Below are 24,371 nucleotides of genomic sequence, written 5' to 3'. Positions count from 1 at the left end.
TGTGACCATGGCACCACGCAAACGCCAAACTTAAGTGAACTCGTGCAATCGTCCACATTGACAACTGTTTAGTTCATTTCAGCACCGTTTACAAAAATGTCAATACATTCACAGTTTTTCTACTTTTTAGTTCATTCTAATAACTGTTTTCTAGATCGGTTTATCACTTCGTGGGTAATATTGCCTAGATTGGAATTCAAAATCATTTTTATATGTATAGATATTTTTCCATGAATTTTCCACAATATTTTTCAAAAAACTTTTTTAGGAATTAAGACTTTGCCATTGAGTGTTTCCAGGTATTACTCCAGGAAGTTCTTCAGAAATTCCGCCTGGCATTCTTACATGAATTCCCCTGAGTTTTCTTCAGATGTTCCTCTACAGATTTATTCAAGAGTACTTCCAAAGGTATCTACAGGAAAACAGCTGGAGATTTGTTCAGAAATTGTTTCCGAAATTCCTGCTCTGATTCTTTCTGAATTATCTTCAGGGATTCCTTCAAAAATATCTCTGGAGACTCACTCAGTGAGTATTTTTGGGATTTTATTCAAAAATTACAGCAAAAGATTCCTTCAAAAGATCTACCATGGATTTTTTCAGCAATGCCACTGAAAATTCTTTCAAAAACATTACAGAAAAGTATTACAGAGATACATTTGGGATTTTTCCATGGGTTGCTCCCAGAATTCCCTGAGAAATTCCTTTTGGGACTCCTGTTGAAATTAATATAAGAATATTTTTTAGAAATTACTTGTGGTTCCGTTAGAAATATCTCCAGGAATGCCTCCAGGAATGGTTTCAGACTATCCTCCAGGGAATTTTTCGGGATTTCTTTTAGATATTGTTAAAATATACCGGAAGAATTCTTGAAACAATCCCTGAAGGAATTTATAGAGAAATCCTTGGTACATTTTCTGCAGAAATCCCTTGAACAACCCATGGAGATTTCAAGCAGAAATTCTTGAACGTTTTCTGGAAGGATTCCTGATCAAAAATCCCTGCATGTATTTCTGAAATAATCTTTGGAGGAATTCCTGAAGGAATTCCAGGGTGAATACCTGAAGGAACTGCATGAGATACCCCCGGATTCCTGGACAAAAATTATGAGAAACTTATTGAGGCACTCCGGAACTAAATTCAAGGAAAAATCCAGATGAAATCCCTGAAAAAGTTTTTGAAGGTATCTTTCGAAAACTGTCTGAAATGTGGTGCAATTCTTGAAAAAGGATTTTATGAAGGAATCCTTGGAAAGAACTCTGGTCGAAAAAATCTTTTTTTTTACATTTTTTCCTGTTACATTTGTTTGAAGGGATAAGTACTTAAAAATGCATGAAGCAATCTCTGAAGGAAATACTGTACCGTAAACCGGGGTCAAATTGATCAGCGGGGTGAAATTGATCATTCGGGTACTACATTGTAATTCCATACTAGGAACTCATAAGCGTCGTAATGATCTTAAACTTTTTACGTCATCTGGTTCGTAGATGTCTAGAGATGCCTTATTTTTTTCAGGAATTTGCAATGTATTTCTCATTTAGCTGAAACCATTGCTACTTAACAATAGATTGCTAATAGGACTTCCCGTTAATTCTCTGTTTTAACATTTTTGTGGTGCCTTGGTTGGGAAGTTATGTAGCTAATTAGAACATGAAATGGTTAAAAACAAGTTAATTTTATGATGAAATAGTCATTTATTATGAAAGAAATCACTTATTTGAAATGAAATTGCCTACCCTAAGGCGTTTAAGAGAAAAATTTCAAAAATAAATTTTGCATTTTTTAGGTTTTAGAAGAGCAAAATAAAGCAGAGAAGGAAGTATTCCTTTTCAACCGATGCTTAATTGTATACTGATCAATTTCGCCCCAAAGTGACATTTCCAATTTTTTGATATTTAGAGTTATTTGGTGTCCGGCCATTTGGCCGAATGCCGTTTGGCCGAATGTCGTTTGGCCGAACGCCATTTGGCCGAATGCCATTTGGCCGAAAGGGTCGTTTGGCCGAATGCCGTTTGGCCGAATTATTATCAAAAGGTTTTGGAGGCGTGGGCAAACTCTGGATAACATTCTAGCTGCCAATATGATCATCAGAAATATTTCCTTCTTTTAATCATAGGCTATTCTTTCAAGTTTTACCATCAAGGGATTAGTTGGCGTTGAAACTGGGACTATTTTTGTCAGAGATTTTTCCTTCTTTGAATCAAAGGCTGTTCTTTCGAGCTATACTGATATAGGCAACAGTGGCAAGATCACTTAAGTTCATCATCCTTTTTCGGCCAAATGGCATTCGGCCAAATGGCGTTCGGCCAAATGACCCTTTCGGCCAAATGGCGTTCGGCCAAATGACCCGGAACCGAGTTATTTAACTTAAAGATTAAATTTGTTGAACAAATTTCTGTCACATGGTTTCATGGAGATCCACTGGGTACCGGTTTTACAGAAATTCTTTTGGCAATATATGAATTGGCATCGATGTTATCCGCAAAAGTTGTTTTAAAGTGATCAATTTGACCCCGAATTACGGTATGAAAAAATCCTGAAAAAAATTCTCTAGGGAACCACCGAAGAAATTTCTGAAGAAAATTATGAATTGAAGAAAACCTGGAAGAACTGGAGAACTCTCTGCAGCTAGTCCTGAAGAAATTCTTGAACAAATCTTGGATTAATGTCATGGAATAAATTTTGAAGTTTGTAATATCTACAGGAATTCCTGAGCGAGTCTTTGGAGGAAGTTCGTCATCACGCCATGCAGATACCCTTGGAGGAATTCTAACATTTATTGTTGGAAAGGTTCTTGGTACAATTTCCTAGTTTCTTAAGGAATCTCTAGAAGAACTCCTCCAAGAATCTCTGCAGAAATATCCAAATCTCTGTGCAAAAAAATTGTTGGGATTGCTTTTTTTTAAGAATCTTTTAAGAAATTCTTGGATAGGTTGCAAAGAAAAACTCCTGGAGGAAATTCCAATAGTATTACTGGAGGAATTTCTACAAAAATGTTTAAAGAAATTCATGAAGGAACAGGTACTTCTGTAACCTGAAGAAATCCCTAGTGCATGGATTCCAAGATGAATCTTTCGAGATGTTTTAAGAAAGTCAGCAGGAAGACATAAGGAATATTTCTGGAGAAATTCTTGGCAAAATCTCTGGAAGAACTGCTGCAGAAATTCTCTAAGAAAAACATTGATAGGATTACATTTATAAGAGATGCGTGGAGGAATGTTTTGAAAAATTCCTGCTGAAATCATTAAAGATATTCATGCAAGATTGTTTTTCCTTCAAAAATTCCACAATTTCTGGTGGTGCCCCTGGAGGCAATCGTTGATAAAGTTTAAAAAAAGTACAAGGAAATAATACATTTCGAAAAGAATCTCAAAGGAATCTTACGATGAATTCTTGCTGCACTAATATAAGAAATTTCTGCGAGAATGCCTCTTCCACAATAGTTTCGTTAAAATAATAATTCATGGATGTGTACTCTCGGAATAACTTTTAATTGTAGATACAGTTGATCTTGAGCTTGATTGACCACCCGTAGATGCTACTCCAGTAACGCCAGACCAGCTACACTCACACAAGGAATCAATGATATATCTGCCGGGGACTAGCAGGCATCTTCAGTGTGTGAGCGTTGGTAATCATCTATTTTTAAGGCGACAATGGCGCCTGCTAAGTCAGGTTGCAGGTCGATGTGGGGAAGGGGAAGGAAGTGATGATTGCAATCGTGTGTATGCACATCAGACCGTTTGTACAAATTCATGCGAATGTCGGAATGTTGATGGGATGTAGTTGGCAGAGGGATCACACATTGGTGCGTGTATGCCAGGTTTTTTTTACTATGAAGCTAAATGCGTCACAGTTCGCTTGATTGCATAACTTGTTGGCGTTATTTGATAGATTGACACTGTGCTGTGAAAGTCAGAAGGAAGGGAAACGGCTTTTCAACCGTTTCTGGTTATAGCGATGGATGGCTATGCACATATGAATATACTTAAGTTGTATATGTAGAGAGGAGAGCCTTAGAGAAAGTAGAAAGAAAGATACAAAGTAGGAGGAAAGGGACGGGCCAGGGATTGAACGCAGGACCTTCTGAATACGAATCAGAAGCGGTAGCCACTAGACCACCAAGCCCGTCAGACTTTTTATTGTAGGTACAGTTTTCCATAATTTGATCCTTTCAAATTCTTTTCGTATCCAGTTTAGGATACCCTAGTGTCCAGAAAGGCCAAGCAGAATTAACTACAATTCCAGTAAACAGTATCTTTCACTTAAGGCCAGAAGAACTGCAACAAAAAGTTGTACTTGAGAGAAATAAATTTCACTCGGTGGTTTCAGAAGTATCGTTCTAGAAAAATATTCTTAGAATATGAATAAGGCGCAATATCGAGGTAATTTCTATGTGGGCGTACCAGTACAGGGATCCTTGGAGACCCTGAGTAACCAGATCTAATTATACCATGACAGCACTAAATTTTGACACATGTCGCTGTGCGGTATTTCATAAATCATCCATAACTTTTCATGCATACATAATACACGATAGCAATGAGCAAGTTTGCTATTATTTACCAAAACGAATAAATATTCGGAATTCATTAAGTAGGTGTGACATAACTTTCACTCTTGTTCGCGCCGGAACCATATTTTGCCTTATTACCATAATCACTTCAGCACACCATATTCAACCCACCCCAAATTGGTCATCCCCAATTTGTTAAAGTACCTGTTAATACACCACTCGAAAAAAAACTCAAAGTAGCACACCCACCCCTTTCTAGCCAGCCAGCAGCCGCACACAAACGGCGATGGATTATCGATCCTGATTGCAGCGCCATTGACGCCGTGGCGGTAAATGCCTAGGTACCGGTCGGTTTGGGGCAGCTCGATGAGATTTATAACACCCATTAATCTTAAGTCTCCGCCGAGTGCGCCGACAACTCAGCAGCAACTATTTATGTTCAACGATGGCAAAAAGCGAGGTTCAACTCTCGCGGTAGTAGCTTAGGTACATTCTACCAGAGATGGCTGAGGAACAACACCTATGATGGTTGTGAGCTCTTCTCGGACGACAGTTGGACAGTTGTAAAATTAATAACCTCGATCGTTACATACTTAATTCAATAAGTCAGATCCTATGGCCGATAAGTCTGATCTTCTCCGTGAAAAATCTCATATAGTGGCGAATCTGAGGACTTGACCCCAAGGAACTTTATGGCAACATGTGAAGTAATAATCTAATCGATGTCGCACAGTGTTTCATTTTCAAGCTAAAATTGGAATAAAAGTTTGCAAGTTAAACTTTGTTCCCACAAAAGATTTCCCAACTTACTAGATCTTGGAATTCGCTGAAACAATTACTGAAAGTCTCTCTAAACAGGATCATATTATGGTAATAGTTCTTAGCTTGAGTCCTAATCACAATCTAGTATTTTCAAGGTTTGATCAGCAGATGGCCAAAATTTGTCAAATTTCTTATAGTGCATCTGCATTCAGCCGCCAAGGGTGATGATAAATATCAATCTAATAAAATTCAATAAATAACTGTCCACCGGTTAGGATTTAACAAGATGTTAGATTCGCGTTGAGCGGTGCCGTTGGGTGGTTAGCCGATGGAGGAGGTGGGTGGAAAACGTAATTTATGATTACTGAAATCAATCATTAGGCAAGCACACTCCACGCCGAGGGAGGTTCGAGACCTTCGCGAGCTCGTTGAAAAGAGGTGGATAATTAGATTAAATCGTTTATTGACCCATACCAGATGGGATTCTTAATTAGATGTTTATGAATTTAGAACCACTAACACCACGGGGGTTGGGCTGGTTCGGAAGGAGATTGCTAGTTAGTTTGTAATTTTAAATTGAAACGTGGGCTTTGCGGGGTGGTTGGACGATCCGAACGCGAGCTTCTGTTGCTTTGTTTCGAACTTCGCCATAATTTCCCGCTGATTTCCCCACAGGTGAATAATGGCGGCTGGCAACAATTTTTCATCTCACCTTTAAATGGTCAACGTCTTGTGCTGTGTCGGCGGTCATGCTCACCTCGAATTGTTGTTCCATTTATAGTTGTTCGAACTTCCATGGTAGCAAACAGAGTCCAGTAAATCGCCGTGCCGCCGCAAGAGTTGAGATATTTGAATGGCCCGCCAAGAAGCTTGCATATCTCGCCTACACCGTATTACGAGAAGGGCTTAGTTTAGAAGATACCCTGTGCGTGATGGAGTGTGAAAGCAAGAGTGTCTTTGTGCAAAGTGCGTGGTTTTCCACCCTGCTGTGCATGTTTTGATTAATTTCGTCGCCGGTGGGACCCACCCGATGCGGTTCGGAACGAAACATGCGAAGATCACTGGACACTGCGCAATCGGTAGGCAGAGAAATGGTTGTGCCGTATATGGATATGTGGTTATTTGGAAGCGTGGTTCTTTGATATTAAGCAACATGCACTGGTTAGCACCTGGTTCGATGAGTTCGATCAATTAAAGGGATTGGATTCAACAGCTTAGAAATACATACATAGATAGTAGAGTTTGAAACTTTACTAGTTGTCAAGTGCCACCTAGCGGCGAAATCACCAACTAAGTCTTGAATCACCAGGCAGCTCTTGAATTCCTGAGGAGCTTTGCCGAAGACGACATTCTTTTATCTGTTCTGGATTCCGAGTTAGAGAAGTTTAAAACTTTTTCTTGACAACTAGTCAGTGATGTCTAACTTTATGTTCAATCATCAGATAGGTTCTGATTTCCTGAGGAACTCCGAAGACGACACTTTTCTTTCTGCTCCGGATCACGTGCTTGAAAAGTTTGACACTTTACTTGACGACTTTAGCCACACAGCGGTGAAATTAATAACTAATTATTAAATCATCAGATTGCTTTTGACTTCCTGTAGAACTTTGCCGAAGACGGCACTTTTCTATCTGCTCTGGATCTCGAGATAGCGGAGTTTGAAGCTTTACTTGACAACTAGCGCCACCTAGTGGCGAAATCATCAACTATTTGTTGAATCACCAGATTGCTCCTGACTACCTGAAGAACTTAGCCGAAGACGGCACTTTTCTATGTGCTCTGGATCTCGAGATACCGAAGTTTGAAGCCTTACTTGACAGCTAGCGCCACCTTGCGGCGAAATCACCAACTAATTGTTGAATCACCAGATTGCTCTTGACTTCCTGGAGAACCTTTTCGAAGACGGCCCTCTTTTATCTGCTCTGGATCCTAACCTAGAAAAGTTAAATTTGCTTTGCTAGCGCCACCTAGTGGCGAAATCACCAACTAATTGTTGAATCATCAGATAGCTCTTGACTTCCTGAAGAACTTTACCGAAGGCGATAATTTTCTATCTGCTCTGGATCTCGAGATAGCGGAGTTTGAAGCTTTACTTAACGACTAGCGCCATCTAGGCGGCGAAATCACAAACTAATTGTTGAATCATCAGATTGCTCCTGACTTCGCTCACACCCTCAATTAGGTGGAATCCTATAAGCTCTGTGTTTCCTACAACACGGACTGCCGTGTAATAGGAATCCGTGTAATACACTGAAAGGTGGCTTGCAGTAATGACAAGCATAAAAATGTTTTTTAAATTTACCATGGCAAAACATGATTACCAACCAACCAACGCTTCTTGTGTGCATTTTTTTTTTCACATCAACCGGTTCGATAGCCGAGTGGTAGCGTGCGAACCTGGTGATGTCAAGGTGCTTGGTTCGAATCCGGTTGCCAACAGAACCTTTTTTAAATTGAAAATCGAGTCCATGGTAAAATTGAAAACATAATTCTGTTAAATTGAAACGAAACTCAGTCTGCGCAAATTTAGTGGCGTTGTGTATTTAACCCTCTAATACCCAATACCGCCTTTAGACGGGGTATAGTTTGACCATTTTTGTATTTTTTGTTTCGTGGAAAATCAAAATTTTTATATTTTTGGTTGATATTTAGGACTGTTTTGTATATTTAAAAATGTTTTTTGGTGTATTTTAAAGCGTATTTACATTTTTTAAAATTCATTGAAAAATTGATGTTTTAGTCACCTTCTAGAAGTCATTGTTTATTTTGCATTTAATCACTGCAATTAACATATTTTAAATTTTTCCCAAATCATTCTATCCTAGTTTTATAGTTTAAGAGAATCGAATACACTCTAAAATTATTTTCCTTAAAATTACACGGAAAATAAAATTTTGTGTGAAAAAAATTTAAAATAAAAATATTTCAACAATAATCATAATATCTCAAAATGTTTTCATCTCAAAAAATCCGTACCCCAAATAGGCTTCCAGGAAAAATATAAAACTTTGGGGATGTTCAAAAATAAAAATTAGAAAAATCAAAAACTGAAATTCACGAAATCGAGAATTAAAAAGAATCATCTTCCAAAACATGTTTAAATCGATTTTAGACGACGAAAAATGATATTTAGATCAAAATATAAAATTTGGGTATTAGAGGGTTAAATTGACCCTCAGAATAGTAATTTTCACCGCAAGCCGCCGTTCAGTGTAGGTGACCGTGTAGTAGGAGTCTAGACTGTAAACGACAATAATTTGGTTGAGGTATGCACTCAGAGAAAATAGTGAATCAAAGATAATACCTGTACAAAGAAGGGGTAGCGAAGGGACGCCAAAACCGCGATTGAGCGAGCGAAAACACGAAGAGCCAAAGCCGCCAGTCATCAGTGCACTCGCTTCGCAAGTTAAGTGAAACATTTTCTCAAAAGATTCTTGCAGGAAATTCTCAAGAGGTTCCTCCGAGTATTCATTCTGTAGTTTCACCGGCGATTCCTTCAGATATTTTTTCTTTGATGATGTTTAACCTGGGCTTGTTAGGGGAATATCTGTAAGTAAAAAGAAAATCGCGTTAAGTACTGCTCCTTTGAATTCCACTAAAAATTTGCATCCTTTGACAGATACGTATTTCGACCTCAACTGTACAGTCGTCTTCAGTGTCTTGTACAAAGTCGAGTCAAGTACAAGACACTGAAGACGACCTTACAGTTGAGGTCGAAATACGTATCTGTCAAAGGATGCAAATTCTTAGTGGAATACAAAGGAACAGTACTTAACGCGATTTTCTTTTCACTTATTTTTTCTTTGCAGGAATGCTTTCTGACATTTTTGTTGGAGCTTCGAGAGGTAGGTCGAAAGTTCTCATGAGATTCGTCTCCAAAATTCCAACAAAAACTTTTCTTAGGTTTCTTTGAGAACCTCCTAAAGGATTCTTTTTTTCGGGAACAGTTAAAGAATACCTTCAGAGATTCTTTCAGGAATTCTTTCAGAAATCACCTCCGCGTTTATTTTTTGTGGTTTCCCCAGGAAAACTTAAAGCAATTCTTCATGAAATAACTGCAGGGAATTTTCCACATTTTTTGGCATTCCTTTGGATATTCTTTCGAAAAAAATATTTTTATGTAGACGTAATATAGTGATTCCTTCAAGAACTCTTCAAGATTTGTTTCAAATTTCTGTTGGGATTCCTCCGAAAGTTCCTCTAGCGATTATTAGAGAAAATGTTTCAGGGATTATTGTCTACTTATACCTCCAGGCATTTTACAGGAAATAAACTCCTCCGGAAGTATCTCTTGCAGTTCGTCCTGTAACAGAACATCCTCGAAGAATCCCTTTAGAAATTTATACATAGATTTATTCAAGAACTCCTACAATATCTTTCACAGCTTCTGCAGAGAATATTTCATGGATTCCTGCAGAAATTTTTCTGAGGATTACTTCTGAAATTTCTCAAGAGTGTCCTTTAGAAATCTCCACAGGGATTTTTTAAGAGACTCCTCCAAGATTTTTTCCTTGAATTCCTCCAAAAATTTCTCATAATATCCTTCAAGGAATTCTTCTAGATCTATCTCAAGGAGTGCCTCCAGAAACTCCTCCAAAGATTACTTCAGAATTATTTTTCACATAACATTCCTCTTGAAATTCCTCCAGTGCTATCTCAAGGAAACAAGAAATGATAACGATATTGACCATGCATCGGAACCCAATCCTTACTGCCTCAAACCAGAGAACACCGAATAAAATATTAGGAATACTAACCAATTTTTGCTTGTTTCAAGAACCGAACCGAGACCTATCACTTTCACCAAATGTAATAATGACCAAAATTTTTCCTCTAATTACTAAAAAAACTGTTACATAGTTGGAAGCAGTTAGTACTAGGGTTTGGTAGATCTTTCACCGCAACGCAACTCAAGAAGGTGATCTCCCCACGCTACAGGCTCCGTTAAAGATCGAGCACCTTTTAAACTCCCTCAATCATTCACCCATCAGCATGGGTCGCCTGACACCTTGGATTGGGGTTATCTGTTTGGTGGACTTTCACCCCCGGAACAGATAGTCCGTAGTGCAGTATATTTTATGTAATTTCATGCAGTACTTCTGTAAAATTTCATGCAGTACTTGTAAAATCTGAAAGAATTCCTGGAGGAATATTTGAATTAGTCTCAGGAGATATTTCTGAAGGAACCGCAGGAGTAGTACAAAAAACCTTCTTTAAGGACAAGGTATTTGGAGTACATAGCTCAAAATTTCTAGAGCACCGTTTTTTAGAACCGTTGAACGGATTTGGATGAAAATGCATCACGCAAATTGTTCAGTGGTTGTCAACAGCGTGATGCATCTTAATCCAAATCCGTTCAATGGTTCTAAAAAACGGTGCTCTAGAAATTTTGAGCAATGTACTCCAAATACCTTGTCCTTAAATTTCTTTAGTAACCCCCGACAAAATTTTGCAAGGGATTCCAGGAGGAGCCCTGGGAGAATATCCGAAAAATCATTGAAGAATTTTTGTAAAAGCATCAAATGAATTTCTAAAAAAATCCACGAAAGAATTTCTTATGATATCCCTTGCTGACATTCACAGAATAATCCTCAAACTACTGAAGAATTCTCTGGAAATAAATTCTGGAGAAATTCCTGAAGAAGTTTCAGACAGAATATGTGGAGGAACTTCTAAAAAAATCCTTGTGGGGTTTTTTTAAATGAAATCTTTGGAGTCATTCTTAAAAAAATCCATTGAGAAAAATCTGAAAGAATCATAGGAAAATTCCCAAAGAAATCCTAGAATATGCTACTGAAGGAACTACTTGAGTAATACCTGGAAAGACTGTTTAATAAATCTGTGGTAAAATTCTTTTATGAATATATTAATACATGTTTAGAGAGAAGCAAAAAGATTTAAAAAATTTAAAAATTTCTGAAAGAATACAGGAGAAAAACGTGAAAGTTTTTTTTTGGGAAATCATGACAGAATCTCTAGAGAAACAGTTAAACTTCTGTAAAGTATAATAAAAAAAAAATCATAAGAAATTTCCAAAGAAGTTAATAATGAAATCATGAATAGATTTGCAAAATATTCATAAAAATCCCAACAATACAGGGTGTTGGGTTCCTTACCCAGAATATTTCAGGGGGTGATTAAGGATGATATTTGATGAAAAAAATTGTTCTACGCATATGGTCAAATCTCAACCATTACGGAGTTATTGATCTTTTCATGATTTTGACAATGCTTCCAATAAAATGGCTTTAACATGAAAACGGTTAAACTTATTCAAGATCTCTCAGCACCGTTCGAAAGATTATGAAATTTGCTATTGAACGTCATCTTCGAACATGCAAGTTTTTGTTACTTACTCACTTTTTAAGAGCAAATAAGTGAACAATAAGTGGGTTTTCATCAGTTTTTGTCGATTTACTCGGAAAAATGCGTAATTAACTTATTTTTTTTCCTTAGACAAAGTTGAGCGCCTTGAAATGCCCTACAATTCGTTCTTTGGCACCAAACTCCTAACTCTTGTCATTTTCCCGTAATTTTGATTTGAATGCACTGTTTTGCATCATAAATTTGCTTCATCAAGTGCATCAGACTTTAGTTCTCTTGACCCCACTGTGACTGCGAAACTAGCGTCATGTTTACTTCGCGCACATGGCTACTTGATTCCCCGCGCCGAACAACAACAGAATGGCGCGCTGGCGCATGAGTGAAAAGAACGACGCGACGCCGCTGTGTGCTCGGCAAGGTGTTCAGTTGAATGCTTTTTGTAGTCCCAATGATTCTGGGAAGCTCATGATAATTCCGGGAGGAGGGTTGGATTTTGGTAGAAAGTAACTGGGGCTATCAGCCTGAGAGGCTTGGTTAGGGTGTTTTATTATTCCGACATCGTCTTGGGGGATGGGAAACACCAGAACAAAACTGTTGTTGCCGATATCTGGAGGGTTACGATGATTTTAATAGTGAGCTGGTGATCCCGGAAGTAACCTTGTTGGCAATAAAGTAACTTTACTCTAGCTTTGAGCGTATAGTACAGCACAATCTTCGTCGGTCTTGAACGCTGTTCATCCTGTTTCCCCGAACGTTTAAGATTCATAGGTCTGTTTCAACCACGAGTAACCAGCGCGTTCGCAGACGTCCATGTAGTCAGCGACCTTTACCTGGTTCCATGCTGAATATTGTTTCCATTTTTATTCTTTCTTTTGACATTCGCACTACGTGCCCAGCCCAGTGAAGTCTGCCGTAGTTTATTCGTTTCAAAATAGTCCTTTTAGATAAAGTAGGTTGACCTTGATCGAAGTTTGCTGCTGTAAAAGTAGGAACTTTTACTCATTTGCCAACAAATAGGTAAGAGCAGGATGTAGCAACTTCGATCATGTTAAATCTATCTCATTGAACATGACTAAATTCGCAGCATTTTGTGCTCTTTCTCTGTCTCTACTCGGGACCTTGTAGTTTTGGTAAAGTTTCGAAAGCAACAACGTCATACTCAATTAGGATTTCGGAATGAAGTTAAGATTAAGGGAGTAATTCCTCCAGAGATTTCCATAAGAATTTTTCCATCGATTTCTCCAAAATTTCTTCGGAGATTCTTCTAGACTTCCTCCACAGAATCCTCCAGGAACTCCTCCAGAGATTCCTCTAGGAATTACTCTGAGAATTTCTCAAAGGACTCCAAAGGACCAGCCATTTCTCCAGGGATTACTACAGGTATAATTTTAGAATTTTTTCCAGGAATACGTCTGGGGATTCCTCCACAATTCCTCTAAAAGCTCCTCCAGGAATACCTCTAGGAGTTCCTCCAAGGATTCCTCCAGTAAATTCTCTAGGGATTTCAACATGAGTTCCTTCAGCTATTCTTGCAGAAGTTCCGTCAGTATTTCCTGCAGGAATTCCTCTAGGGGTTCCTCTAGGGATTCCTCCAGAATTCCTCTTGCAGTTCCTCCAGGAATGCTTTTAGGGAATCCTCCAGGAATACCTTCAAGAATTTCATAAGAGATTCCTCCAGGAATACCTGCATGAATGCTTCAAGAAATTCTCTTCCCAGGAATTCTTCAGAAATTTCTCTAAGGGCTCCTGCAAGGATTGCCCCAGAAATTCATCAGTGATTTTTCAGCAATTCCTACATAAATTTCTCCAGTGATGCCTCCAGAGATTTTGTTAGTAATTCCTGTAGGCATTTTTCAAGAAATTCCTTTAAAGATTTCTCTAGGAACTCTTTCAGGAACAACTTGAGGAGTTCTCTCGAGTTATTAGGAGTTCTCTCTATTGCTATTGGAATCTCTCTAAAAATTCCTCCAGGATTTCTACCAAGAATTGCTCCAGGAATTCCTTCAGAGTTTCCTGCAGAAATTTCTCCAGGGATTTCAACTGAAAATCGTCCTACAGGGATTCTATCAGGAATTCCTTCAGGAATTCCTCCAGAGATTCTTTTACTAGTTTTACTAGTTTTTCTATGGATGCCCCGAAGAAATCCTCCAGGAATTCCTCCAGAGATTCACTGAGGAACTCCTTCAGTTTCTTATCCCATGGTTACCTCTGAAGGAATTCTTGGAGAAATCTCAAGAGAAGTTCTTTGAGACATCCCTGGAGGAAACTCTGGAGGAATTCCTTGGAAACTTCTGAAAGAATCTCTTCTGTAGAAATAACCAAAGTAATCTAGTAATCTCTGGAGCATTTCCTAGAAGATCCCCTGGAAAAACTTCTGAAGAAACCCCAGAAGGAATTCCTGAAGATTTCCCTGGAGAAATCTTAGAAGTAATCCCTGGAGGACTCCTCTGGAGGAGTCTCTGCAAGGATTCCTAGAATAATCCCTGATGGAATCCTTGGAGGAATTCTGGAGCAATTCCTGGAGGAATCCTAGAAGTAATCTCTGGAAGTATTTTCGGAGGAATTTCTGGAGCGATTTCTAAAGGATTTTTTTGTTTAAATTCCTTAAGGAATTTGTGAGGATAACTGTGGAGGAAACCTTGGAAGAATGCCTGAAGAAATCTCTGAAGGAATTCCTAGACGAATCCTTAAAGGAATTCCTAGAGGAATCCTTGTAGGGATTCCTAGAGGAATCCTGGAGTAATACCTGGAGCATTCTCTAAAAGAATACTTGGAGGAATTCCTAGAGGAATCCCTGAAGGAATTCATGGAGGAATTCGTAGAGGAAATCTTAGAGGAATCCCTGAAGGAATCTCTGGAGGAATCCCAGGTGAAGTTCTGGAAGTCTGGAGAAATTAATCGAAGAACTCGTGGAGGAGTCTCTGGAGAAATTACTGAAGGAACCCCTGAAGGTATTAACTAAGGAGTTCAGGAAGGAAACCCGGAAGAATCCCTGGAGAACCTTCTGGAGGTATACCTGAAAAAATCTTTGGAGGAATTCTGGCGAAATCCGTGGAAGAATCCTAGAAGCAATCTCTGGAGGAATCCCTGGAGGGATTCCTGAAGGATTGCTTTCAGATATTCCTGAAGGAAATTGGGAAGACAAATTTGAAGGAAATCTTGGAAGAATCCTTGGAGGAATTTCTGAAGTAATTACCTGGAACATTCTCTGAAAGAAAACTTGGAGGATTCCCTGAAGGACTTTCTAGAGCCATCCTTTGAGGAATATCTGATGGAATCTCGGGAGGAATCCCAGGTAGAATTTCTGGAGGTACATCTGGAGGAGTTCCTGGAAGAATTAATCGAGAAATTTCTGGGGAAATTACTGGAGGATCCCCTGACGGTATCAGCAAAGAAATTCAGGGAGGAAACCTGGAAGAATCCCTGGAGAACCTTCTGAAGGAATACCCGAAGCAATTCTTGGAGAAATTCCTGGAGGAATTTGTGAACGAAATTTTGGAGGAAACCTTGAAAGAATCCCTGAAGGAATTTCTGGTGTAATCACTGGAGAAATGCCTGGAGAAATCCATGAAGGAATATCTGGAGAATTCCCTGACGAAATTCCTTGAAAAATCCATGTTGGATTATGTGAAGGAATCCCTGGTGGTATCCCTGGAGGAATTTATGGAGGAAACTTTGGAATTCCTTTAGGAATTCCTGTAAGAACCCCAGAAGGAATCTCAGAAGGCATCCCTGGTGAAATTTGTTGTGGAATCCCTGGAGGAATTAATTGAAAAATTCGTCAGGGAATCTCTGGACGAATTACTGGAGAAACCCTTGTAGGAATGATTTATGGGATCCAGGGAGGAATCTCTGGAGGACTTTCTGGAGGAATCCCTAAAAAAATTCTGGGAGAAACTACTAGAATAATTTGTGAAGGAAACGTTGGAGGAAACCTTGGAAGAATCCCTGGAGGAATCGTTAGGGGAATTTCTGGTGTAATCACTTGAGGAATGTCTAAAAAAATCCCTAGAGGAAACATGGAATACGTTCTAGGGGAATCCCTGCAGCAAATCTTGAATGAATCCCAGGAGAAATTTCTGGATAAATTCCTGATGGTATTCCAGCTGGATTACCTGAAGGAATTCTTGGAAGAATCCCTGAAAGTATTTAAAAGGGATTTTTTGTGGAAATTCTTGGAGTAGTAGCTAGAGGAATTTCTGGAGGAGTTCTAGGAAGAATCTCTAGAGAAATCCTGGGAAGAATTTTTTAGGAAGTTTTATTTTTGGTGATTGCTTTAGGAATTCCTCCAGCGAAACATCCAGGAAATCCTGTCGATTTTCCTACATCAATTGCTTTTCTCGAGCTTTTGCCAAAAATCCTCCGAGGAATCCTCCAGATTGTCTTCAAGGTTTACTGCAAGAATTGAACAAGAAATATCACCTGTCACATGCCTTTCTCTCGTAAATTTTCGCCACGGATTACTTTATCAGTTCCTCAAGGGATTCCTCGAGAAAATCAATTAGGAGTTCCTCCAGGGATCCTCAAAGGATTTCCTGGAGAAATCCCAGGAGAAGCCCTTTGAGGTGTTCCTGTAAGAAACTCCTGAGAAGTTCCTAGAGGAATCTCTGAAAGAATTCGTAGAACAATCTCTGTAAAAACTAAAGAATAACCCCTGGGAGAATTTTAGGTGGAATTTCTGGGGAAGTTCTTGGAGCAATCCTTAGTGAAAGTTCTGGAGGAATTCCTGAATGAATGCTTTGAGAAATCCCTGGAACAATCCTTGAGGAATCCGTGGAGAAATACTTCGAAAAAAATCTTGAAGGAATTTATACAAAATAAATACTTTGAGGGTTTTTATTCGAAAAATTCTACATGAGTTTCTCCGAAAATGTCTACAAAAACTCAATCAGGAATAACTTCATGAGTATCTTTGGGAATTCCTGCACGAGTTCCTCCAGAAATTCCCCCAAAGATTTCTTCAAGAATTTCTCCAGAGATTCGCTTATGAAATTTTCTAGAGATTCCTTCAAAATTCCTTCAAGAATTTCTCCAAGGATTCCGACAGCCATATCTTCAGGGATCCTCCAGAAGCTCCACAAGGAATTCCCTTCAGAGAATCTTACAGAACTTCCTCCAAGGACTACTGCAAGGATTGCCCTAGAAATTCCACAAAGGCTTCAGGAATTCCTACATCAATTTCTCCAGTGATGCCTCAAGGTATTCCTCCAGGGATTTCTTCAGGAATATTTGAAAGAAATTGTCTAAAGATTCTTCCATGAACTCCTCAAAGGGTAACTACAGGGGTTTTTTTTCAGGGATTACTCCAAACATTCCTGAAGGTATTAACAAGGAAATCCAGAGAAGAAACCTGGAAGAATCACTGTGTAATCAGTGAAGAAATGCCTGGAGAAATCCATGAAGGAATATGTGGAGGAATCCCTGGTGGTTCCTGGCTGAAGGAATTCGTGGAGGAAAACTTGGGAGAATTCGTGGAGGAAACTTTGGAATTCCTGTAGGAATTCCAGAAGGAATCCCAGAAGGAATCTCAGGAGGCATCCCTGGTGGAATTTCTGGAGGAATCCCTGGAGGATTTCCTGGAGGAATTAGTGAAAGAATTCGTGGGGGAATCTCTGGACGAATTACTGGGGAAACCCTTGTAGGAATGATTTATGGAATCCAGGGAGGAAACCTGGAGGAATCTCTGGAGGACTTTCCGGAGGAATCCCTGAAGAAATTCTTGGAGAAATTACTAGAGTAATTTGTGAACGAAACGTTGTAGGAAACCTTGCATGAATTCCTGGAGGAATTGTTAGGGGAATTTGTGGTGTAATCACTTGAGGAATGTCTAAAGAAATCCCTGTAAGAAATCTGGAATACTTTCTAGGGGAATCCCTGAAGGAAATCTTGACTATTGTGAAACGAATCAAATACAGCCGACTTCAGTGGGCTGGACACGTAGTGTGAAAGTCGAAAGAAAGAATAATAATGAAAACAATATTCAGCATGGAACCAGGTAAAGGTCGGTGACTACATGAACGGCCGCGAAAACGCGCTGTCTGGGTATACGTGGTTGAAAAAGACCTGAGAATAATAAACGTTCGGGGAAACAGGAGGAACAGCACCCAAGACCGACGAAGATTGTTCTGTACTATACGCTCAAAGTTAGAGTTAAGTTACTTTATACTGGCAGATGGAAGACGGGACTTCGAGAAGGCGAATGAACTACGAGCTGCATCAGCTGAGAGGACCAACCATCGTCCACACCGTAAGAATCGGGAGGCTATGGTGGTCGGGTTACGTCATAAGGATGTCGGATAACAACCCGATTAAAACAGTTCTCGAGAGTTATCCAATCGGTACAATAAGACGCGGGCTAGGCGTCGTCCACAAATTACGCAACGCTCTAGTGGGTCGCAGTAGTCCTTGGAGGAAGTTCTGTAAGATTCTCTGAAGGGAATTCCTTGTGGAGCTTCTGGAGGATCCCTGAAGAAATGGCTGTCGGAATCCTTGGAGAAATTCTTGAAGGAATTTTGAAGGAATCCCTAGAAAATTTCATAAGCGAATCTCTGGAGGAATTCTTGAAGAAATCTTTGGGGGAATTTCTGGAGGAACTCGTGCAGGAATTCCCAAAGATACTCATGAAGTTATTCCTGATTGAGTTTTTGTAGACATTTTCGGAGAAACTCATGTAGAATTTTTCGAATAAAAACCCTCAAAGTATTTATTTTGTATAAATTCCTTCAAGATTTTTTTCGAAGTATTTCTCCACGGATTCCTCAAGGATTGTTCCAGGGATTTCTCAAAGCATTCATTCAGGAATTCCTCCAGAACTTTCACTAAGGATTGCTCCAAGAACTTCCCCAGAAATTCCACCTAAAATTCTCCCAGGGGTTATTCTTTAGTTTTTACAGAGATTGTTCTACGAATTCTTTCAGAGATTCCTCTAGGAACTTCTCAGGAGTTTCTTACAGGAACACCTCAAAGGGCTTCTCCTGGGATTTCTCCAGGAAATCCTTTGAGGATCCCTGGAGGAACTCCTAATTGATTTTCTCGAGGAATCCCTTGAGGAACTGATAAAGTAATCCGTGGCGAAAATTTACGAGAGAAAGGCATGTGACAGGTGATATTTCTTGTTCAATTCTTGCAGTAAACCTTGAAGACAATCTGGAGGATTCCTCGGAGGATTTTTGGCAAAAGCTCGAGAAAAGCAATTGATGTAGGAAAATCGACAGGATTTCCTGGATGTTTCGCTGGAGGAATTCCTAAAGCAATCACCAAAAATAAAACTTCCTAAAAAATTCTTCCCAGGATTTCTCTAGAGATTCTTCCTAGAACTCCTCCAGAAATTCCTCTAGCTACTACTCCAAGAATTTCCACAAAAAATCCCTTTTAAATACTTTCAGGGATTCTTCCAAGAATTCCTTCAGGTAATCCAGCTGGAATACCATCAGGAATTTATCCAGAAATTTCTCCTGGGATTCATTCAAGATTTGCTGCAGGGATTCCCCTAGAACGTATTCCATGTTTCCTCTAGGGATTTTTTTAGACATTCCTCAAGTGATTACACCAGAAATTCCCCTAACGATTCCTCCAGGGATTCTTCCAAGGTTTCCTCCAACGTTTCCTTCACAAATTATTCTAGTAGTTTCTCCCAGAATTTTTTTAGGGATTCCTCCAGAAAGTCCTCCAGAGATTCCTCCCTGGATCCCATAAATCATTCCTACAAGGGTTTCTCCAGTAATTCGTCCAGAGATTCCCTGACGAATTTTTCAATTAATTCCTCCAGGGATTCCACAACAAATTTCACCAGGGATGCCTTCTGAGATTCCTTCTGGGGTTCCTTCAGGAATTCCTAAAGGAATTCCAAAGTTTCCTCCATAAATTCCTCCAGGGATACCACCAGGGATTCCTTCACATAATCCAACATGGATTTTTCAAGGAATTTCGTCAGGGAATTCTCCAGATATTCCTTCATGGATTTCTCCAGGCATTTCTCCAGTGATTACACCAGAAATTCCTTCAGGGATTCTTTCAAGGTTTCCTCCGAAATTTCGTTCACAAATTCCTCCAGGAATTTCTCCAAGAATTGCTTCGGGTATTCCTTCAGAAGGTTCTCCAGGGATTCTTCCAGGTTTCCTCCCTGAATTTCTTTGCTGATACCGTCAGGGGATCCTCCAGTAATTTCCCCAGAAATTTCTCGATTAATTCTTCCAGGAACTCCTCCAGATGTACCTCCAGAAATTCTACCTGGGATTCCTCCCGAGATTCCATCAGATATTCCTCAAAGGATGGCTCTAGAAAGTCCTTCAGGGAATCCTCCAAGTTTTCTTTCAGAGAATGTTCCAGGTAATTACTTCAGAAATTCCTCCAAGGATTCTTCCAAGATTTCCTTCAAATTTGTCTTCCCAATTTCCTTCAGGAATATCTGAAAGCAATCCTTCAGGAATCCCTCCAGGGATTCCTCCAGAGATTGCTTCTAGGATTCTTCCACGGATTTCGCCAGAATTCCTCCAAAGATTTTTTCAGGTATACCTCCAGAAGGTTCTCCAGGGATTCTTCCGGGTTTCCTTCCTGAACTCCTTAGTTAATACCTTCAGGGGTTCCTTCAGTAATTTCTCCAGAGACTCCTCCACGAGTTCTTCGATTAATTTCTCCAGACTTCCAGAACTTCACCTGGGATTCCTCCAGAGATTCCTTCAGGGATTCCTCTAAGATTTCCTCTACGAATTCCTCCATGAATTCCTTCAGGGATTCCTCTAGGAATTCCTCCAAGTATTCTTTTAGAGAATGCTCCAGGTATTACTCCAGGATTCCTCTAGGAATCCCTACAAGGATTCCTCTAGGAATTCCTTTAAGGATTCGTCTAGGAATTCCTTCAGAGATTTCTTCAGGCATTCTTCCAAGGTTTCCTCCACAGTTATCCTCACAAATTCCTTAAGGAATTTAAACAAAAAAATCCTTTAGAAATCGCTCCAGAAATTCCTCCGAAAATACTTCCAGAGATTACTTCTAGGATTCCTCCAGGAATTGCTCCAGAATTCCTCCAAGGATTCCATCAGGGATTATTCTAGGAATCCTTGCAGAGACTCCTCCAGAGGAGTCCTCCAGGGATTACTTCTAAGATTTCTCCAGGGAAATCTTCAGGAATTCCTTCTGGGGTTTCTTCAGAAGTTTTTCCAGGGGATCTTCTAGGAAATGCTCCAGAGATTACTAGATTACTTTGGTTATTTCTACAGAAGAGATTCTTTCAGAAGTTTCCAAGGAATTCCTCCAGAGTTTCCTCCAGGGATGTCTCAAAGAACTTCTCTTGAGATTTCTCCAAGAATTCCTTCAGAGGTAACCATGGGATAAGAAACTGAAGGAGTTCCTCAGTGAATCTCTGGAGGAATTCCTGGAGGATTTCTTCGGGGCATCCATAGAAAAACTAGTAAAACTAGTAAAAGAATCTCTGGAGGAATTCCTGAAGGAATTCCTGATAGAATCCCTGTAGGACGATTTTCAGTTGAAATCCCTGGAGAAATTTCTGCAGGAAACTCTGAAGGAATTCCTGGAGCAATTCTTGGTAGAAATCCTGGAGGAATTTTTAGAGAGATTCCAATAGCAATAGAGAGAACTCCTAATAACTCGAGAGAACTCCTCAAGTTGTTCCTGAAAGAGTTCCTAGAGAAATCTTTAAAGGAATTTCTTGAAAAATGCCTACAGGAATTACTAACAAAATCTCTGGAGGCATCACTGGAGAAATTTATGTAGGAATTGCTGAAAAATCACTGATGAATTTCTGGGGCAATCCTTGCAGGAGCCCTTAGAGAAATTTCTGAAGAATTCCTGGGAAGAGAATTTCTTGAAGCATTCATGCAGGTATTCCTGGAGGAATCTCTTATGAAATTCTTGAAGGTATTCCTGGAGGATTCCCTAAAAGCATTCCTGGAGGAACTGCAAGAGGAATTCTGGAGGAATCCCTAGAGGAACCCCTAGAGGAATTCCTGCAGGAAATACTGACGGAACTTCTGGAAGAATAGCTGAAGGAACTCATGTTGAAATCCCTAGAGAATTTACTGGAGGAATCCTTGGAGGAACTCCTAGAGGTATTCCTGGAGGAGCTTTTAGAGGAATTGTGGAGGAATCCCCAGACGTATTCCTGGAAAAAATTCTAAAATTATACCTGTAGTAATCCCTGGAGAAATGGCTGGTCCTTTGGAGTCCTTTGAGAAATTCTCAGAGTAATTCCTAGAGGAATCTCTGGAGGAGTTCCTGGAGGATTCTGTGGAGGAAGTCTAGAAGAATCTCCGAAGAAATTTTGGAGAAATCGATGGAAAAATTCTTATGGAAATCTCTGGAGGAATTACTCCCTTAATCTTAACTTCATTCCGAAATCCTAATTGAGTATGACGTTGTTGCTTTCGAAACTTTACCAAAACTACAAGGTCCCGAGTAGAGACAGAGAAAGAGCACAAAATGCTGCGAATTTAGTCATGTTCAATGAGATAGATTTAACATGATCGAAGTTGCTACATCCTGCTCTTACCTATTTGTTGGCAAATGAGTAAAAGTTCCTACTTTTACAGCAGCAAACTTCGATCAAGGTCAACCTACTTTATCTAAAAGGACTATTTTGAAACGAATAAACTACGGCAGACTTCACTGGGCTGGGCACGTAGTGCGAATGTCAAAAGAAAGAATAAAAATGGAAACAATATTCAGCATGGAACCAGGTAAAGGTCGCTGACTACATGGACGTCTGCGAACGCGCTGGTTACTCGTGGTTGAAACAGACCTATGAATCTTAAACGTTCGGGGAAACAGGATGAACAGCGTTCAAGACCGACGAAGATTGTGCTGTACTATACGCTCAAAGCTAGAGTAAAGTTACTTTATTGCCAACAAGGTTACTTCCGGGATCACCAGCTCACTATTAAAATCATCGTAACCCTCCAGATATCGGCAACAACAGTTTTGTTCTGGTGTTTCCCATCCCCCAAGACGATGTCGGAATAATAAAACACCCTAACCAAGCCTCTCAGGCTGATAGCCCCAGTTACTTTCTACCAAAATCCAACCCTCCTCCCGGAATTATCATGAGCTTCCCAGAATCATTGGGACTACAAAAAGCATTCAACTGAACACCTTGCCGAGCACACAGCGGCGTCGCGTCGTTCTTTTCACTCATGCGCCAGCGCGCCATTCTGTTGTTGTTCGGCGCGGGGAATCAAGTAGCCATGTGCGCGAAGTAAACATGACGCTAGTTTCGCAGTCACAGTGGGGTCAAGAGAACTAAAGTCTGATGCACTTGATGAAGCAAATTTATGATGCAAAACAGTGCATTCAAATCAAAATTGCGGGAAAATGACAAGAGTTAGGAGTTTGGTGCCAAAGAACGAATTGTAGGGCATTTCAAGGCGCTCAACTTTGTCTAAGGAAAAAAAATAAGTTAATTACGCATTTTTCCGAGTAAATCGACAAAAACTGATGAAAACCCACTTATTGTTCACTTATTTGCTCTTAAAAAGTGAGTAAGTAACAAAAACTTGCATGTTCGAAGATGACGTTCAATAGCAAATTTCATAATCTTTCGAACGGTGCTGAGAGATCTTGAATAAGTTTAACCGTTTTCATGTTAAAGCCATTTTATTGGAAGCATTGTCAAAATCATGAAAAGATCAATAACTCCGTAATGGTTGAGATTTGACCATATGCGTAGAACAATTTTTTTCATCAAATATCATCCTTAATCACCCCCTGAAATATTCTGGGTAAGGAACCCAACACCCTGTATATGTACGATAAAAGTATACAATAAAAAAATGCAAACTTTTAAAAAATTACTACTAGTATTGCGATCAGGTCTAAACAGGTGGTTCAAAGTGCTGGCAATTAAAAGAAAAACCTTTGTCGTTTTCTCATCGGCGTGGGATATTTTGTTCGGCAGCGTGGAAAAATATGAACAGCGGCACGGTGGGTCAACTTGACTGGCGGAGACGGCATGTAAAAAAAAGTAGAGGACGGCGGCGCGGTGCGGTGGCACACATGTCTACTGGGGATGGCAACATAAGGCTGAATACGAAAGGCTGAAATTAAGAAAGTGTAACATAAGGCTGAATTTACAAAAGGCTGAAAATTGAAGAAGCTGAAAATACAAAAATGCATATGTAAGTTATAGCACTTCTTTGTTTTCTTGAAGTAGCGCCTGAACTGAGATCAAGCTTCCTTCTCAGCTTTGGCATATCATGTAACAGGCACGAAGATACTCAATGCCAAAGTGATTGAAGAAAATTTTCATAATGAAAAGTTTTTGGTTAGAACGCGAATCGAACGGGTTATCCTCAGCAAGGGCCTTAGTTTCTAAACTGAGCTTAGTGAAGAGGCTAACGATGCATACCAACGAACACAAAAAGGAACTGATGATATTCATATCAGAGATAGTTTCGGCTTCGCAGTCTTGTTTTAGTGGAACAATCAATAGTGCCCGAAAACAGAGTGAGCAAAACTAAAAAGTGACTAAACTATAAAATTAAATTTTAAAATATTGACCAGTTGACCAACCATATAACATGTACCGACCAAAACCTTATACTGACCGTAACAGAACATCCATACCCTAAGACAAAGAACAACATCATTTTTTTCCCTGAAGAAGACGCCGAACCCGGTGTCGAAACGTCGGACAAAATTAAATAGTTTGTTCCACTAAAACAAGACTGCAAAGCCGAAACTATCTCTGACATCCAATCACAGTCGAAACATCATAACAGATATTCATATCGTTAATTTTTCCTTCTTCAAACATAAGCTA

The 24,371-nt window shown here is 39.6% G+C and overlaps 1 protein-coding gene across 1 annotated transcript in view; it reads right to left on the bottom strand.

The window, feature by feature from the left end:
- LOC134283970 (uncharacterized) overlaps positions 1 to 24,371 on the bottom strand; it is a 245,670-nt gene that overhangs the window by 42,736 nt on the left and 178,563 nt on the right. The gene's annotated exons all lie outside the window — the stretch shown is intronic.

This window comes from Aedes albopictus, chromosome 2 (assembly GCF_035046485.1).
Source record: "Aedes albopictus strain Foshan chromosome 2, AalbF5, whole genome shotgun sequence".
Classification (NCBI taxonomy): domain Eukaryota; kingdom Metazoa; phylum Arthropoda; class Insecta; order Diptera; family Culicidae; genus Aedes; species Aedes albopictus.
Note: the sequence above shows the minus strand (reverse complement) of the source record. Positions and strands in the feature narration are given on the sequence as shown.